This window comes from Olea europaea, unplaced genomic scaffold (assembly GCF_002742605.1).
Source record: "Olea europaea var. sylvestris unplaced genomic scaffold, O_europaea_v1 scaffold1861, whole genome shotgun sequence".
Lineage (NCBI taxonomy): Eukaryota > Viridiplantae > Streptophyta > Magnoliopsida > Lamiales > Oleaceae > Olea > Olea europaea.
Window position 1 is genome coordinate 15324 of NW_019236397.1, and position 20909 is coordinate 36232.

The following is a 20909-nucleotide window of genomic DNA, read 5'->3' on the forward strand; positions in this document are numbered from 1 at the left end:
TGATTATCTATGAAAGTTATCTATAGCCTCATCTAATTATCATTCCATTAAATTTACATATATCGAAATGAATGAAGTCAAGCAGCACTATGAAAATGTTTCTTAATCATTTAGACTTAACACATAATTCACATTTGTTATATCCTATGTTTTCGCATGAAATCATTTCGATTTTAATAATTCTTTTTAAAGTAGAAATGCTAGCACATCATAGTCTATCATACCATAAAGAAACAAACTCAACAACATAATTTATATTTATAGTTTTATTGATATTATTTTCAATAGTACAGAAATTGACTATTCCATCACTTTCCAACAAATACTCCATTTCAGGAAAGTATAAGTTTGCCTGACTCATATTTCGACTTTATTCTTAATTTTTCCAACAAATCATCATTTACAAGATTTCTATTCATATCCGGTACATGTCATACATTTATTAATGTGATCTTCTTGCTGGATGTAAATTCTAAGTATACGCTTTCTTTGCCAATAATCTTTGATTGAACTTCATTCCTCATTTGAATGTCATCTATTTCTTGATAAATTTTGAAAATGGGATCTCTCATATCACACATGTATGGTGGCACAAGTGTTATACCACCATCCTTGAACCTTTCCTTTGACCAAATTTAAAGTGCTCATGGTAACAATGATGTATCAATGGAGTTTACTTTACCTTCTTGCATTAGTTGTTTGCAATGTCTACAATCCTCAGCATAATGTCCAAATTTTCTACACACATTACACATAATAAGAAATTCTATATTTCTTCTTGTTCTTGTTATCCTTGTTGGGATTTGTGGATTTCATCTTCTTGGAATCTTAATTGTATTTGTTTGGTTGATCCATGGCATGGGCTTTGGAAATGCCCTCATGAGAATGCTCATTTCCATCTCATGCCCTTGACTCTTTCTCAATTTAAAGATGTTTTTGAATTTCTTTCAAAAAATAATAATTAGAATTGTGAAGGATTTTCTTCATGTAACATTTCCATAAAGATGACAATTTTAATTTGACTGCACCAACTTGGAAAGTTTAAGGAAGATCTGTCTTCACGACATTTATTTTATTGACAATGATTTGCAACACATGTACTTGTCCTAACATAGGCAAGTTATCCAAAAACTTGAAATCAAAATACATAGAAATAAAAAACATTTTGTACCTTCCTCCTCGGCCTTGCATTTGGTTTCCAACAATTCACATGTCTCGTTTATCAAGGTCTCTCTACTTATTCCTTTTCACCCTTGTTTCATCGATGTCATTTTGGGTTGGTTCTGATAATGGCGCTAAGTTTTGATCCAAGATATAAAAGACTTGTAAGGTTGTAAGAAGAAACTTCAACTTGTCATTCCATCTTGTGAAGTTTGACCCGTCGAATCTGTCAAGTCTTATAAGGTCTTGATTCATCATCTTTATCATAGCCATCATTGTCTCATTCTCTATACTGAAAATATCATTTGAGATTATTGAACAAAGTTGACGAAGAACATAAATAAAACTAGCAACAAGAAATTGCCAAAATGTAATGTTTGAACACGATTATGAATCGCTGCCCTTAAACGAACAAAATTATAAAAATACTTGGTTTGATCTTAGATTTTGAATGTAATGGAATCAATTTGATGTTTGTGATATGTTTTTATTATGAAAACCACTAATACATACATACATACATACATACATACATACATACATATATATATATATATATATATATATATATATATATATATATGGAATTACAATCACCATGTGTGAAAAAATGCAAAAACCAAGCTAAAATGGTGTAAAACTCTTCAAAACGACACCGGAATGCGAAATTCCAATGGACAAATTTTTGTTCTGGAGGCCCGCCTAGTTCAGCAAAATGACCACTATAACTGCAACACAAGCCATCCATATGTTGGCCATCATTGGTTTTTGTTCTCCTTTTATTTTTACTTGTTTTTCTCATGGTTAATCATTTCCATCACTTCCAAATCACTCATCATTGTTAATTTGAACAATATTCAACAACTATTTAACAAAACCTACCAAACAAGGCTTGCCTGATTTATCCCATTAAAATAGATTATGTGGCATTGTTTAAAAAAAAAATGGAGGCCGTGGCTTGTGGTTTACTATTGAAGATGAAGATCATTTTGGTGAAATATAAAAGCAATTTGAGATTGAGTGGGTCCTTTAGGTGTTGCTTTTTACATAGAAAAGAAGCAAATTAAGGTTTAATTAGGGGTTAAAAGTAATTTATCTTATATAAATGGTTTCTTTTATAAATGTAGTTATTAAAATCAGTCTAGCTCAACCGGGTAGATCAAAAAATCGTTATATCGAGTGCAGTGACAACCCAATTTTCATATTTTGATGGGGAGAAATTAGGTCAACTATTCTTAATAAGTAAAACTTTAGATTAATACTACTAAAATTGAGTAGAACTAAAAATTCCCGTAATTATTACGTCCAAATTGATTTTATCAATTTCTGAAATTTTGCTACTTTTGGAGCTTTTTTTGAGTTTTTGTAACTTTTTTGAATAATCACTTTTTTTTAAATTCTTGTCACTTTTAATTTAATAAATAGTATTTCTTTTCATTTTTTCTTTTTAGGATTAGGATTTAATTATAATGAAGGAATATTAAATGGACATGATATGTTACTTTTATATACTTTTTAGCAGGGATATACCTTTATGGTTTGAACTTCATAAAATTGTCCAATTTTGCTTATATGTAATATAAAGATACGTCATGGAATTGCATATCAGTGACAATGATGCCAACTCAATTTCTTTGTAACAATGTAAACATTCAACTTCTTTAAAAAAGTGACATTTCATAAAAATTGTTGTCAAATTTAGCTTCTATGCAATATGAAAATACGTCATGAAATTGCATATCAATGACAATAATGCCAACTTAATTTCTTTTTAACAGTGTCAAAAGTTTTCTTCTTGAAAAAAGTGACATAATCACGTCACTTTCGTTAAGAGAAAAAAGAATAAAAAGATTGGACATATGGGGCCATTGAGAAGATTACGTAGGCTGCTCAAAGGATAAAAAAGAATGAAAAAACAATAAAACGTAATCCTTACCTTTTCAAATTCTTCTTCATATATTGTTATGTATGTATGTATGTATTTTCTCTAATGGTATCTCTTCCATTGTTGTTTTGGTTTCAGTTGAAGAGGGTATTTTATAATTATTAGGGTTTTATGATTTAGTTGAAGAAGATATTTTATGATTATTAGGATTTTTCAAACTATCCCTCATTTTAAAGGTATTTTTGTAAGTTGCCCAAGGGGAAATTAGGTCAACTATACTGAAATAAGTAAAACTTTAGATTAATACTAATAAAATTGATTAGAACTATAAATTTCTGTAATTATTACGTCCAAATTGATTTTATCAATTTTTGAAATTTTGCTACTTTTGGAGCTTTTTTGAGTTTTTGTAACTTTTTTGAATAATCATTTTTTTTAATTCTTGTCACTTTTAATTAATAAATAGAATTTCTTTTCATTTTTTCTTTTATAGGATTAAGAGTTAATTATAATGAAGGAGTATTGATTTAAATGGACATGATATGTTGCTTTCATATACTTTGTAGCAGGGATATAGCTTTACAATTTGAACTTCATAAAAATTGTTGTCAAATTTAGCTTATATGTAATATAAAGATATGTCATGGAATTGCATATCAGAGACGACGATGCCAACTTAACTTCTTTGTAACATTGTCAAAATTCAACTTCTTAAAAAAAGTGACATTTCATAAAAATTGTTGTCAAATTCAGCTTATATGTAATATAAAAATACGTCATGAAATTGCATATCAATGACAATAATGCCGATTTAATTTTCTTTTAATAGTGTCAAAATTGAACTTCGTGAAAAAAGTGAGATAATCATGTCACTTTTGTTAAGAAGAAAAATGACATTTTCGTTTTACCCAAAGTTGTTGTATGTGCAATATATTGAAAAGACAATTTCAGTCATTTTGTTACTTATAGATTCATTATCTTGTCTCCATAATAAATTTATTCATATTTGCAAAACGAACACAAATGAAATAGTGTGATTTTATTTTAATTTTTTTACAAAAAAAAAAATAATAGTGTATATTCTTTCGATCAAATTCATGACCACCTGGAAAACGGTCGACCTAGCCATCTGGACACGAAGAAGAGTTGGCCTAGCCATCTGGGCAGGCTCTACCCAGTCAGGCCAAATATTTTTTTTGTTATTATTATCTATTTTTTAAAATTCTATCTCATAATGCAAATACGGATTATCGATAGTCCCAATTGGTTACTTTAGTGAATTTGAAGGGAATAAAAATGAATGATGTGCATAAAAATTGAAAAGTGAAAGATGCGGTGTTATTGAAATTGTGATAACATCGAGTGCATTATATGGAGAGATGTACCATGATTTACAGAACAAGCTCGACCTCGATCCTATTCAGTACGCTCTGGAATTAGGATTTCTATTCAACGAGCATATATCCATTTGAATTTTACCTATAAAGTTTACTTCTAAAGTTGAAATGAAGGTTCTAATTGAATTGAACAAAAATCGCACGACTCTAATTTGCATAACTTTAGTAAGGAAGAATATCCTCGAGAGTGAGCACAAAAATTTCAATTGAGAGGATCGTAATGTGAATGATTTTTGGGACACTATGGAAATAGCTCCTGAAGATGATTTGGTTATTCTTGAAATAGTTGTTTCTCACCATGATCTCACAGTTACGTGTAGAATTCCTTAGATAGTTTAAGACAAGGAAGATTTATTTATTTCGTCGGTGACATACGTAGGGTGGGAACTTACAAATTGGATAGAGTGCACGATATCTATATGTTTGCATATGATTCCCAATGAAGAATTACATATCAAGTAGCTATTTGAAAAAAGAAAGATTTGCAAGAAGCTGTACACCGTATTACATTGAAACATAACGTTGAATTTAAAGTAAAGAAATTAAACAAATCGACCTACACAATTATATGCATTGATGATAGTTATCTTTGGCACGAGCGATAAAAATGTACACGAATGAGTTCTTTATAGTTTGCAAGTATGTATGAGAACATATTTACGATGTGTGTATTTATAAAAAATGATCATAGTTTATTGGTCGACAGATAATGTACAAATTTTAGGACCTACAAATGATCTAAGACCTTCAAATATCATTAACGACATGTGCCAAGAGTTCGAGGTGATCATAAGCTACCAGAAGACCTAGAAGGCCAAATAATGCTTATTAAAGGATATAATGGGTTTGACCAATGAGAGTTGGCTAGTTTATTGCAATAATATGGGGATAACTAATCACGCCTCAACATTTTTTATTGAGACGGAGCTTAGGAATCGCTTCAAGTATTTCTTCATGACTTTTGGACAATGTATTCAGGGAGTTCGAAATGCGATGCGATCCCCAATTTATTCGACAATACAACCATGAAATCTAGTTATGAAGGCAAGTTAATTATTATTATTATATGTCATGACACCAACATCTAAATTTACCCTCTTCCATTCGCATAACCTATAGTAAGAAACATAATTAGCCACCTACACAACATCCTACTACAAATTTCAGCTCAAAAACACAATTAGCCACCTTTTTTATTTTTTATTTTCTCTCTGTAAACAAGAATTTGAGGAACCCAGATTAGTCTTACAATCTTGAATGGAAGGATCCAAATCTAAACAACTTCCCAATTCTCTCCTATGTCATGGCCAAGATTCCCATCTTTAAACGCACTTTCTTCACTACTTGGATGTGCTCGGATCACCCTTAGGGTGTGTTTGGATCACGAGACTATTAGATTCATTAACACCGTAAATATTACGGTGTTTGATGAAGGATATGTACTTTTCATGACTTTTCAAAATACCCCCACACGTAAGGGCATTTATGTAAGTACCCCTATTTTAATTGGATACTCAAAAATCAATGGAAGAGGTCGGTTTCAATAAAAATTTGTATGATCAGCTAAACCCAAATTGACCCATCATTCTTTATAAATTTAAAATATAAATTGTATGGTGATACGAAATTGAGATTATGTAATGTAATTTATTGTTTAATACTACTGTTAGGGTTTATATTAATTGGCTATTCTTTAGACAAAATTAAAGCTATAAAAGAGATATAAAAGTCAAAGTGTTATTTGGGGGGTTGCATAAGTCAATTAGGAGTCATTGGGTTTGAGTATGGAACAAGGAGAAAGTGTAACAGGAATAATGCTAGTTGGCCACCCCTTCAACACTTGCGTACCACCTTAGAGAAATCAATAGAACATCTGTCGCCTGCTTGTTACTCGAGCGATGAGCCAATTGGTTCCCTAGCACTCGAGCAATGATGTTATCTGAAGAATTTATATTTCATGATTTAAACAACTTTTTGAGTCCTAAACAACCCCAAACATCTTCCAGGGTATATACTCAAGTACTATTTCATCCATGTTGATGGTTGATCATTATATTCTTTCCAGAGAAGCATTTGGAGATCTTACATCAATTTTATACTTTGAGATCAATCAATCACACTTTGAAAAACATCAATTTCGTATAATCGTTAAGAGTTCTGAAGCTTCAGAAAGGAAACGGGAGTTTTGATAGGACAAGATCAAGGAGTTCTTGTCATCCACGAGAGATAAACGATTCCAGAAGGTTGGGAGCTAGTGCAGGAGCACACATTTAAGGGGGCCCTGGTGATTAAGGAAGTAGGTCAGAGAATAGTAGAAGTTAGTCGAGTTTGGACCGTAATATAAGTTAATTTTCTATAAGAAATTTCACTGGCTCGAGCTCAAAGTTTTTTTTATCCTTTGCGAACGATTTTTCTCCTTAATTAATTATTTGTGTTGTTTACATGTTATCTAGATTAATTATTATTTGTGATTTGCTGCTTATAATAATTGATAAATTTAAATTTCGCATTAATCAACTAGTCACCCATTCTCTAGGTGTTAGTTAGGTCGAACTTTGTTATTTTAATTTGCATCAAAGCTTAAATTTGATCTTAGACTCACTTTATATAGATCAGTCACTGCACATTTCTCCATATTTGGATGGAAGCAATTATGTTTATTGAAAAGTGAGATGGGAGATTTCTTAAAATCTATAGACGAGAGAATTTGGGTTTCTGTAGAAAAGGGATGGACTGCCCAACTACAACTGTTGCAGGTGTAGCTACCCTGCTGAGGTTGCCAATTGGTTTAAAGCTGATCTAGATGAGTATAATTGGCATAGTAAAGGACTTCATGCACTATCCCTCGAAACGTTTAGAAGAGTGTCTATGTATGAGATTGTCAATGAGGTTTGGGATATCTCAAAGGCCATACATAAGAGAACCAAGAATGTTAAGAACTCCAAAATGTAGATGTTGACAATTGGGTTTGAAGAAATTAGAAGGAAGGTTGATGAATCATTTGATGATTTCTATACGAATTTGAACAATATAGTTAACTCTAGCTTCAACCTAGGTGAGAAAATTTTCAAAACTAAGATTGTTTGAAAAGCTTTTAGATCCTTACTTGAGAGGTTTAGACCTAAGACCACTGCTATTGAGGAGACCAAAGACTTAGATGCGATTAAGATGGAGGAACTTGTTGGATCCCTCTAAGCCTATTAACTCACCATATCTCAACCTAAAAAGAATAAGTCTATGGCCTTGAACACTATTAGGGAAGAAGAGTATGATTCTACTGATATTGAGATCATTAATGATAACGATATAGCTTATTTTGTTAGAAATTTTGAAAAAAAAAATTATGAATAAGAAGAAACCTCAAGAGAGATATATAGAGGTGCCGCTAGTGAGCTTAAAAAAGATGATCATGAGAAGACCAATACTAGGATGTTTAGAAAGAAATCTTTGTCTGTTAGATGCCATAAATGTCAAGGTTTTGGCCGTTTTAGGAATGAATGGACCAATGATAAGAAAACCATAGGTAAAGCTATGAATTCTACTTTTACTGATGAAAAGTCTAATTTAGACAATCAAAGAGAGAAGTCCAAATCTGAGAGTTTTGACTATATGACTTTTACTTCTAGGGCTAGGAGTGAATCTGATAAGGAGAGTTAGAAGGTTGATGACATCAAATGATATCAACACTCTAAGGAAGATTACGAAAATAAAGATGATATTCGTAAGGATTATGAACAACTGTTCTACTAGAGTCTTAAGGTGAAGAAAATTGATAGATTCTTCTTTAAGGAGGTTAATGAACTTGAGCTAGAGTGAGAGACTTACATCTGATCTTCAGGAGTCTATTAAATGCCTTAGTAAGTTGAATGCTGCAAATGAATCCTTAAAGACTAAGGTTAAGACCCTTATAAGTGATCTTGAGAAGTCTACCAAAAGCCTTAGTGAGTTAAGATTAGTTAATGAGAACTTAAAGGCTCTAACGAGTGACCTTGAGAAATCGAAACTAAATTTCATTCCTTCTTGAATGGATCTCACAGACTTGATATTTTTTATTTTTTATTTTTTTCTATGCATGTGCTAGTTCACTATGTTCATTTATTTTTGTATGCATCTCATTCTTTGTATATTCTTTTTGATTTGTTTAAAAAAATAAAAAAAATACAAAATAATAAAGGGGAGAATTTTCGAACTACAACACATTATTTGATTTACTTGAACATGCTAGTTGCGATCAAGTATGAGTAAAACTAATGATATGTAGCGTAGTTTCCATTACTTTGCTTAGGTTTTACACAGAGTACATAGTGTAGGTTTATTCCTGTACCATATAAAATGCACACACTAAAATCTTGTGAGTGAGTCTTAACCGTGTGTGTGAGACTTAGGATGACAGTCATCTATATGGTGAAGTAAACTTGAGCATGATTTGACTTTTAACTAGTTGACCTAAACTTTTTTATGTTCCCTAAAAAGAAAAGTTGATTAATCTTATACTATTCTTTGGAGTCTATTTGACTCGAGAAATTAAATCTGAAGGGTTTCTCAAAACCTGAAGCTCTATGGCCATCTGACTTTGAGCTATCAGTCCAAATCTCATTATAAGGATTACTTTAGTTATTTAATGGAGAAAAGTCTGCACATAATATGTGAAAAAAATTACATATGCTTAAACTTAGGGAGAGTAAAGGAAAATCTATAAATGAAAAATGAATTTCATTGTTTAAAAGGTTGTAGTTGTTATGGGTTTGACTTTTACTATTAGAGGAATAAACTCATTCATTAGTGATTTTTCAGCAAATCCTTTCTCACAAATTTGGTTTTGAGTCCTGCTCACAAGGAATTAGTGGCACTTCACGCACATGGATCATTCATATAATTTACTCCATTTAGACTTGAACTAAGTGTGTGGAAAATTTTATAGTTTTAATAGGTTCATTGAAAAAGTGCTAAGAGTCTATTTTTATTTGTTATTATGTTTTTTTTATTTTTTTATTTTGCTAATAACGAGGAGATTGATTATATGGTAAGTTTTCCTGTGTCATTTATGAAACAAATGGGGAGAGAGAGTGTTTTGACTATGTTTTTGAGACATTACATTGGTTTTTCATATCATTTTGGACTCCACATATTTGCTTTGCTATCTTAAGTTTTGATGTCTTGTGAAATTAATGTTGTTGGTGTTTTGACTAACATTGATATTGCATCTTAACCTAGCTAGCATGATCATGATATTATGTCTTAATTGCTATATTTCCTTAATTTTTTTATGTGCTTTTAGACTTGGTATTTAAGTTGTTGATTTCAGGAAATATGTTTAACAAAGAAAGCAACTTACCAAGTTACAGCCGAGTCAGTTGGATTTTAGGTAGATTAGTTTTGTTTACTTTGACATGTAATACTTAGTTTTGTTACATAATGTCAAAGGTGGAGTTTGTTAGATGTTACTGTATTTCTCTATTCTTTAGACAAACTTGAAGTTATAAAAGAGTTATAAAGTCAAAGAGTTATCTAGTGTTGGGAATTTACTTATCATGCACAGCAAAAATAAAAATAGATTTCAATTCCTACTAAGGACCTGCTTTGTGTTTAGATAGAAACTGTGGCAGAATTTGTATCTTTCTTGAATTTTGCAAACTTTTTTGCTATTCTTTCTTTGATTCTACAAATTCCTTTGCTAATTTTGTTGATTTTGCAAACTCCTTTGCTATTATTTCGCTCGAACAATCTTGATTTTTCACCCACAGCTGTCCAATTATCCAGCCTCCAATGAAATTCCATATAGAGAACAAGATTGTAGAGAGAACTAAGGCTTACTTTTCTTGCGTTAGCAAGAGGAATGAAAATTTTCTACAATTTTCTAACACTAACTGCTTATTTAAATAAGTCCAAACAGACTTGGCCTGTCTACTAACTTGACCCAATATTTAATTAACCTATTTAATTAAATTTGATCCATGATCTACTTAATTAATTCGAGCCTATATATAAGCAACCTAATTAACTAATTTACCTAACACTCGTTAAATTAATTAATTGATAAATTACAATATTCTAGTTCTTCTTTTCTGTGTGACCCATCAGGTTCCCAATGAAAATGCCTAACGACGTTAAGTATTGTTTTGATTTAATCAAAATTGATAAATTAAAATACCCTTTTAATTTATCACTAATTCACATTCGCCGTCCCAGATTAATATCTAGTAATGTGTTAGGGCAATATATGTAACGAAAAATGTCACGTGGTATGACAAAACAAAATTCGTTCGTTTACTATGAAACTATAATCCCTTCTCAATATGATTAATTGCGAGATATGAAAGTGTGTCAATCTCGATTATCGATCATATCTTTCATTCCACTATTAAGTCAATATAAGTCAAAAACTCCTTTTTGACTTCTGAGTACACCTTGGCCAAGAATTTCATAATCAACTTAATTGAATAAAATGTAGATCATAATCTCTTACTATCTAAGAGTAACGAAGTCTCTATTGGCCATTCACAACCTTCATATACGATTCTTGATATACTCGAACGATGCCATATTAGCAGCCCTTGGTAGAGCAACATCCAACACCGCGAAAGTATGACTGTCCTCATATAAGGCACTATGATGACCTCAAGTCAAAGGATCAATTCCACTACCGAATGTTAGAGATTAACCACTGACACTCAGATAGTTATCCATGTGGAATCTTCCAGCGGGTCTCCGATGTTTTGTTCTATAATAAAACATCCACGTATTCATTCAAGTGTCACCATACTTCAGCTTGTGAGATCAGCTACTTACTTCACAAGTAAGAAATACCACACATGATGGTCTATTTGTAATAACGTTATCCGTATCTCGTCATTACTTATGATCGCGGATGATTTAATATTCAATCGTATATAATTTATATCTCACAATCACACTCATGATTAACAAATTATCAAGATTTGAATCTACGGAATCTATTATTTAATTTAATTGAATATTAATTAAATAATAGATCTACCATAAAATTGCATCAATTATATGTTAAAAGTATTTATGTTTGGACTTAGGGCATAACACTTACATTTGGGAGGTTGTATAAGTCAACTATTGTCTTTGTGTTCAACTATTGAACAAAGAGAAAAAGTAACTGGAATAATGCTAGTTGCCTGCTCCTTCAGGGCTTGAGCATCACCTTAGAGAAATCAACTAAACATCTGCCGTTAGCCTGCTGCCCACTTTGCCCTTGAGCTAGCAATAATATCTAGGAAAATTATGTTTTGCGATTTAAATAGCTTTTTGAGTCCTAAACAATCCCAAACACCTTCTACTATATATATCCCAGTCCTATTTCATCTATATTGGTAGTTGACCATTATATTCTTCCTAGAGAACACCTTTTAGAGATTCTACATCAATTTTATACTTTGAGATCAATCAATCACACTTTCTAAAACATCAATCCAAATTTTCAAAACACCAAATCACCCATTTCTATATAATCCCTCAAAATTCTGAATATTGAGAAAGAAAATCGGAGTTTCGATAGGACAAGAATAAGGAGTTCTTTGTGATCCATAGGAGATGGACGATTCCAAAAGGTTGGGAGCTAGCACATGAGCACGTAGTCTAAGATAGCCTTAGAGGTTAGTCAAGTCTGGATTGTATTGCAAGTCATTTTGTCTATGGTCAATTTATTGGCTTGGCCTGAAGTTTTTTGATCATTTACGAAGATTTTTTTTTCCATGATCAATTATTGTTTTTTTTTCTTTTATGCAAATTATAAACTTTGGCAATTCAACATATGATAGACTTGCATGTGAATTCATATAGATTAATAAATTTTTGTGAGTTGTTGCTTATAATAATTGGTAAATTTAAATTTCGTATTAATCACCTATTCACCCTTTTCTAGATGTTAGTTGGGTCGAATTTAATCATTTCAACTATTTTACTTGAACTTCTCTTTATTTAAGAAATTAATAAAACAAAATTTCAAACTATAGAATTTTAGTATCACTTATTTTAGGCATTTACAACTTTTACTTAACCTTTGTTTTGTTGAACAAAAAAAAGTTTATTAAGATCTAATCCAAAGTCAACAATTAATGTTAATCATAAGTTTCATGGATGACAAATGATGGAAATGTAAATGATAAGAAAAATGTTTTGTTCGCATGAACGGATGTTGCTCGAATTTTGCTCAGATGGATGTGGAAGAAATATTGACCTTCACCAATTAACGAAAAATTTGTAATATAGTGATCAAAACATATGTAGGATTTTCAAACCCTTAACACATATTTATAGAGTTATAACGAATCGTAATCAAAGAAAAATCCTAATATGTAGATAAATTTAAATAAAACAAAAAAAATGTTAAAATGGCAAGAATATCCTTAAATTGATTTAAAACAGAAAATTACTTGAACAGACCCATACACGATGAAATTTATTCTAAAAGTTTGACAACATCATCTGAAAATTTTGTAGAATTAAAAAATGCTTCGGAATGTAATCCGTCGCATAAATGTGACACCCAAGCTGAATGTTGTGTGTGTTTCGTAGCTCGTTATTTTTCCTCTTCTTTTATTAGTTTAGTATTTTCTCTTCTAATTGGTCCACACTATTTCCTTCCACCTTAGAACAATTCAACCCTAAGTTGTCATCAAGATATGAAGATTATCATTATTTGAAATACACTCATAAAGATCTGCAACATTAAACGTTTTAGAAATCATCATGTGCTTAGTAAGATTAAGGATTTTTTTGCAAAATTTGAAAAGGCCCGTACTTCTTCTAACTTCCATCACGTTCTTTCCTTGCAAACACCATAACCATATTATCCCCCTAAAACATTTTTTGGTGCCTATCTGTATCAATAGTGGCCTTATACATTGGAGCTTCCGACTTTTTCTTCTCCTGTTGAATCACCTCCATATGTTGTTCAGCTAGTTATTCAGTTGTTGCACTCTTTGTCATAGTTGTTCCACCAAGGTCCTTCATATTTTCGGAAAACTTACTGACTAAATTTGTAACAGTCGTAAAATTTTCCCTTCCACTTTAAAAGTTTTCTAGTACGTCCTATCTTTTTATCATTCCATTTTAACATTTAGGTGTTCTCTACACTCAAATGTATGACTCCACATCAAAATGTCATGATTTGCCCAATAGAACATAACATGCATCAATCTCAATAATGTCGCAAATAATTTTCGATTTGTAAAGTTCCCCATGAACAAAGATAACCTAGAAATTCAAATCGTCTTAATAGATAGGCCCTTCTAAATCCAACCAATGTGATAAAATTTTGATGTTGTTCAGTTGCCACCTTTAGATGATCTACTAGCTTCTTTGTGATCACATTCTCACAACTAAACTATCTTTGATCAGACTACCAAAAAAGAAATTAAATTAAAAATCACAAACACACTTGGCCTAAAAGATCTTCCTATGTTGAGTCAACTATTCCTACTTGGGTGAGCATAAGATTTTTTGCACTATATACACAAAATCTCCTTGTTCTTTTTCACATACTTCATCGGAGTATTCTTTCTCTGGCGCGCAGGATGAAAACATGAACAACAACAACAACAACAACAACAACAACAATAATAATAATAATACTCATTCTTATTCATAATACACAAAGAAGTGTTGCTCAAATTTTGTTCGAACGGACGTAGAAATATTGGAATCTACCAATTAACGAAATAAATTATGATATTATTAATCAAAATATTTGTAGGTTGTTCAATCCCTTTAACACAAATTTAAAGAGTTAAAACGAACTCTAATCAATGCAAAATTCTAATTCTGTAGATAAATCTAAATAAAATTAAAAACTATAAAAATGACAAAAATATCCTTAAATTCGCTCAAAACAGAAAATTGCTAAAATGAACTCCTAAATATTGCATGCCATCCACGTGTATGCTATCCACATATATGCTTTTTGTTTGATGACATCCACAATTGCTAAAATGATCCACCATTTGACTCGTTCAAATATTGCATGCCATCTTCGTGTATGCTCTTTGTAGTATCCACTGCCACGAGTAAAATCCATACATCTCCAATCCAATGTATAAAGATACGACCATTGCAATTGAAAGTTAACCTAGAAAAGAAAAGAAAAATGGTGTCAAATCTGAAACCAAAGTATGCATACACACAGTGCGGGTTCTATGATTTTGGAGGCCCGAGGCGAACTTCATAGAGTAGGCCCCCTCCAAAAAAAAAATAATAATTGTGTTATGCATGCATAATAGGTGACTAGGTGAGCAGCTTTTCAATGTTTTCATTGGTTCAAATTCCTAAATAATGCTCTATTGAAGACCTCTCTCTTTGGCCTTTGCTCCCATTCAAACTCTTGTTCACTGTATTTCCAAATAGTTTATTGTTCCATGAAGATTACCTATCAGCATAAAAGGAGAGGAATGAACTCACAACTAAGATTCCTACACATCATAGAGCTCATTACAATGCACAAATTCTAGAAATTTAATTCAACAACCTAGTCGCAATGCTTAAAAATAAATCAAGGAAAAGACAACTTATATNTGTAAAAGGAATCACATTGAAATAAAAGGTAAACAAACATATTCTGTACAAAAAATAGAAGTTTTTGATTTCTTAAATATACACGAATGTTCACTGGCCAATGGAAGGGGGAAAAAACAAACCATATATGCTTGAATTATAAAGACAAATTTCAATTAACAGCCCTATTCAATCTACTTCATCTGAGAAATTCTTCAATGCAAAAAAGAAGAAGGAATACATACGAATCAGATTTTATACCGGTAATAGGCAGGCAGTCGCGTGGAGCGGTGCAGCGGACGGTTGAGAGAGAAGACGGCGTCGCCAAGCGTCAAGGTCAGTGCCGAATCCTTGGTGGTTTTGCCTTTCTCTGGTTGTTTCTCGCCGCTCACAATTGGGACAGAGGGAAGGGAAGATGGGTTACGCGTAGGAAATCGCAATTAGGGATTTGGTATATTTTTAAAAATAAAAATATGAGGCCCTTAAATTTTTGGGCCTGAGGCAAGGGCCTCACTTGCCTCGGCCCAAAACCTGCCCTGCATACACAGTGGTTTATGTTAGAGATGTAGCCAAATTTGTTGCATTTTACGCCAAAGCATTTGGTTATCAAGTGCGCCGCTTAGATCATTCTAACAGGTAAATGACATTGAAATATTATTGCGATCAATGACACTAAAATCACGTGATTATTGTTAAGTTAGAATCTTGAAATCTTAGTACATGTTTAGGAACGCTTGTCCAGTTTTATGAACTGTCAGATGTCATTTTTATCTACACATTTTATATGATTCACGATTTATAATATACTACTATGCTTTTATCATAATTACATGCAAATGAGTCCAGCATCATAGAAGTGGATTGATGTCAAATAGAAAACGCTTTGGACGAGGATGGTCTTGTGGGGTTCTGTGTGATTTGAGCGAATTTAACCCTTCTTTTGTCTAATTGAAATTAGATTTTGGAAATTTTGATAAAAATTGATGAAATGAATGGTAGAGAAATTATGAGTCTAATGAAATGGGTTATTTATTGATTTTAACTCAAAATTCATATCAACTTAAAATTTTATCAAGCTTTCAATCTAAATCAAGCAGGGTATTAAATTCTTTTGACATACAATAAAAAAGAATACTGAGGATATCAACGGCCATGGTTGAATTGGAAGGTGTTTTCTTCTCTTTTTCTAATTTTACGTGGATTAATGCTACTTGGCCTTACTGAGGTTAAATAACACTAATGCAGTTATTAAATGATATCTTAAATAAAAGGTGGAATTATCATTCAACCATTATTTTATCCACATAGACTTGGGTTGTGGCCAAAATTGCATTACTCTTTTGTGGATCTCTCTCGAGATCACTATCAATCTCAATTGGTCTTTTGAAGTCGTGAAACTTTTACTTAAAAATCTACCTTGATTTTGCGGATTGGGTCCATTAAAAAAGAAAATATAACCATATAATCTAATGTTTTGTACGTGAAAATATTTGAATCCTGTTCTAATTTCTTGGGATTTGCATATGTTGAAAGAAAATACCTTTATTAATTTTGTTGATTGGATTGGTGTAGATTGGGTGAGCTAGAGAGTGGGGAGACCACAATAGCATTAACACCTGCGCACCAACACGAGACAGATGATTTGAGTGGCGAGGTTCGATGCCACAATCTAGCCATGAGAGGAACCCTATCGAGGTCTGTTTTGATTATTCAGATGTGGGCTCCGCCTACAAGGTATGGTATAAACCTAACTTCCCTGTGAAGATTTTCTTGCAAGTTTGGCACACTGTGATTTTTTGAGATTGTTATTTGTAGGTGGATCAAAATGCTGTAGAGAACGGTGTCGTACCAGTTAGTGAGCCTAAGGAGAAGGAATGGGGACAAAAAGTAGGGTACGTTCGAGATATTGACGGGATTGTGTTGAGGATGGGGAGCTACATGAATTCGTCCAAAGCCCATCACTGAACATCGCCATGTATTCTAGATTTATCTTGTCTCATGGCTTTCATTCCCTTCCTTAATGTTTGTACCAATTAAAGATCATTTACTTTTGGACGTCTCAACGTATGAATTGTAGATTTATTATAGTTAGAGAATCTCGTACATATGGAGTTGTCTCAATTGATCATGTAAAAGTTAAGATAATTTTGCCGTTTCACTTATACAACATGAGCATTACTTAATGAACACCTTGATCAATCAATTATAATTTTTATTGATGACATTTCGGTATCCTCAAAGGATAAGGAACAACATTAAAGGCAATTGAGGGTTGTGTTGGAGATGCTTCAAAGAGATGAATTACATGTCAAATTTAAGAAATGTGAATTTTAGTTGGACCTATAAATTTTTTCGACAAGTACATCATTGCACAAGGAATTGAAGTGAATCAGACTGAGGTTGAAGCCATTGCTAATTGGTCTAGACCATTTAATGTCAATGAGGTCTATAGTTTCTTGTGATGGATCAGTTAAATCAGAGATTACTAACAGATTTTTTAAAATAAGGGACAAAATAACTCTACTATCCAGGAATATTGAAATTTCTGAATTATTATATGATGATTTTTGAACTTTTCAAATAGAAAAGAAATAGAAAGAGATAGATTCGAAACATCTATTATAACTGGTCTCTCCAAACTTTACATTTACAATTAAGCTGGTTGTATAGGGCCACATGGGTACAACGAGGATAACCATTATATTTAAGTCCCATTAAGAGATTCAAGATATCATACACGTTATTATTTTTGGTAGTTTGACATTTTTCACGGATTCAGGGTATAAAGTAACATCAGTGTGAAAAATAGGTTAACTTAATAAGCTTTTTGTACAACGCAATCAATTTAAAATGGGGCAAATTGCATAAAATAAAATAAAAATGAGTAGCTTTATATGAGATTTATGATGAGGATGGTTGTGTGACTTGTATAGAGTAACACCAGTGTACAAAAACAGTTTTAAATTAATAAGCTTTGTGTACAACGCATAACTTTAAAATGGGGCAAATTGCATAAAATAAAATAAAAATGAGTAGCTTTATATGAGATTTATGATGAGGATGGTTAAGTCACTTGTATAAAGTAACACCAGTGAGCAAAAATAGGTTTAAATTAATAAGCTTTTTTGTACACTGCAATCACTTTAAAATGGGGCAAATTGCATAAAATAAAATAAAAATGAGTAGCTTTATATGAGATTTATGATGAGGATGGTTATATATTCACAATTATATCTCTTTTACTATACAAATTTTTAATTATATTACAAGAGTCTAATTTTTTCTTTTGTTGCATTTATGTTCCTATCATTTCTTTATCACGCATCTTCAATTTTTCATTAATTAGCATTTGTCCCTTTTATTGGTTTACGTTCAAATATTATATTCGCTTGGTTTGAAATGGGAGACAAATGCTATGTTGTGCTTTTATATTGGTGAAGGATTGACCCATGCTTGACGATTAACAAGGTTGGCACTTCGTTTTAGTGTCGTGCCAAGAAAATATGGGTTGAGTCATAAACGGATGGTAACTCCGTCGCATTTTTCGGTTCCAAATGACGAACGGGACAAGGATGAGTAACATGTTCACATCCCCAATTCCTTGAACATGTCCCGAGTCATTTTAGCTAATAATGGTGTTATACGTTACTCATACCTTCAAATTATAAAGTGAAAAAATGAGGCAAAAAAAAAGTTCATTTAACTTTTTGTTTTAGTTTTGTAATTGATTAATAATATTTATTTAAGATATTTATTGTGTAATAATAATGTTTTCAAAATCAGATCCGATTGATTTGTTCAATCCAAAAATCTTGAACTGGTTCCAAAATCGATCGGCTACAAGTCAAAAACTGTCTAAAAAAAGGTAGGAAAAGTGGTCAAAAATCGATTGACAGCCGACATGACATGGGTTTACTGGTTGGATTCCTTAAAAGAGTGACATTTCTTTTATGGTAAATGATTCTATTTTTGCATTTAAGCGATGATAAATGAAGATTAGGCTTGAAGATGATAAAATAATAAAAGAAAAAAGAAAAGTGGCTCTGCCGAAAGCTTTACCATATTTCATGGATGAGGACTCACAAAAGTATGGCTGGATTCACGAGCTAGACTTGCAATAGAGTAAATGGATTAAAAATGCACATTTTGAATTAAATAATTAGCACGTTTGACTCAGCTAAAATTGTTCCATTAATAAATTTTAGAAAAAAAAAATGTTTACTTCAATGTTCAAAGGTATAGTTTTTCTTGACCAACTACTGTGGTCATCCTAATATGGTCCCCGATTTAAATTGTTTGGTTGGCAAAGGTATAGTTTTTCCAACTTCAATTCTTTGGTTGGCAAAGGTAAATTTTTCCCGACCAAAAAAAAGTAGTCAACCTATATTTTACTAACTTTGTTTTAAACCTTCACCGGCCCAAATTATGGTAAAAAAACCACTATTATTCCCGGCCAAATTCTTGTTGGCTAGTAAAAGCCTATATATTTCCCGACTAATATGTATTGTGTAAAAACCTATATATTTCCCGACTAAAATGTATTATGGTCAGTAAAAGCTTTTGTTGGCTGGCTTTTGACGACCAACTACCGAACAAGATTTTGTAGTCGGGAATTGAAAATACCGACTAATATTTGACATTTAGTGACCAGTCTTTGGGTCAGCAAAAATCATATTTCTTGTAGTGTGAGTTGCTCATTATATCTTTAGAGATAAAAAAAAAATGTAGTTGATATTATTTAAATTTTCAATTTACATTAGAAAATTTATTCCTTTAAATTTTTTGTTGATGTCAAAAAATGACTAGATTAATTTTATCAACTTAATTGATGATTTGTGAGAGGAAATTTGAGCCGAAATAGTATAATTATGCTGGATGAGTGGAATTGAGCTGAAATTGTAATAAAAATAAAGTGTTTGTATTACGTAGAGAAATTTGGGAGTATATACAATGTGTGTTTAGCATGTTTTCTCCGGGGACCACTACAATCCTTTTCATAGACAAAGATGGGCAAATTGCATGGCTTTACGTCAAATTAGCTACAATGCTGACCTTAATGTGTGTGTCACTGACCAAGTTTTATTATCTATTGAGGTCGGTCTTCATATGTCATGATGAAGTTGAGGTGGAAAGTAATCATTGCGATGGCAGGTCACAATTTTGGTGCCTCTTTGATGAAAATGGAGGGGTTAATTATTCATTCTGATTACTTGTGAAGAAAGATCATGCTGAGAATGTGATAGAATCACCGTCAGTCATTAATTAGAAAATGAGTAATTAGATTTTTCATGACCATTAGTTTGCACCTATACATTTACTAATTGTTGTTTGTATTTATGATCCATTATATGACATCCAAATAAGTTAATCTATTTGGTGTCTATTCAATTAAAAACACATTTGACTTAGCCTTCTGATATTTCATGAATTCTGTGAATTAAATATGGATTACATATGTGATTTAATTTCAGTAAATAATATTCACATTTATAGAATTCCGTTTTCTTTTTCGGCTAATTTACAATGGTAAATATTAATTCTTTCCTTTTAGATTCCTTGTGTTGGATTTGATTTACTTAAATGGCATTTTTCCACTTTTATCCACTAACAAGTGCATGTGGTTAGGTGTTTGTTCAATTCGTTTCTGATTTGGCATCCCCGAAATTGTTTTTTTATTTTTTATTTTATAATGTCTCGGCCATAACTGAGTCGTAAGGAAAATTGTTGATATTGCAATATTATTAAACGGATGCCAGCAATTTCCATCAAAGTATGTCAACTTTCTTATGAAGAAGCGTTTAAGGGCATTTCTGTCTTTAATTACCCATTCGTTGCCTATACTAGAAATTGATTAAAATGAGAGACTGGGTCACTGGGATACTGATTTATAGTAGGTGGAGCCGAATGGCTCCCATTAGGAAATAGTCTCTATATGGCAATTCAATCTT

The 20909-nt window shown here is 31.8% G+C and overlaps 1 long non-coding RNA gene and 1 pseudogene across 1 annotated transcript; one reads left to right on the top strand and one right to left on the bottom strand.

Moving 5' to 3' along the window:
- Positions 1-14124: 14124 nt before the first annotated feature.
- On the bottom strand, positions 14125-15385 carry LOC111378730. Its single transcript, XR_002699905.1, has 2 exons — positions 15223-15385; positions 14125-14539 (listed from the first exon to the last, which is right to left on the bottom strand). It is a non-coding gene; the product is annotated as an uncharacterized LOC111378730 (long non-coding RNA).
- On the top strand, positions 14548-16954 carry LOC111378729 (annotated as a pseudogene).
- The last annotated feature ends 3955 nt before the right edge of the window (positions 16955-20909 follow it).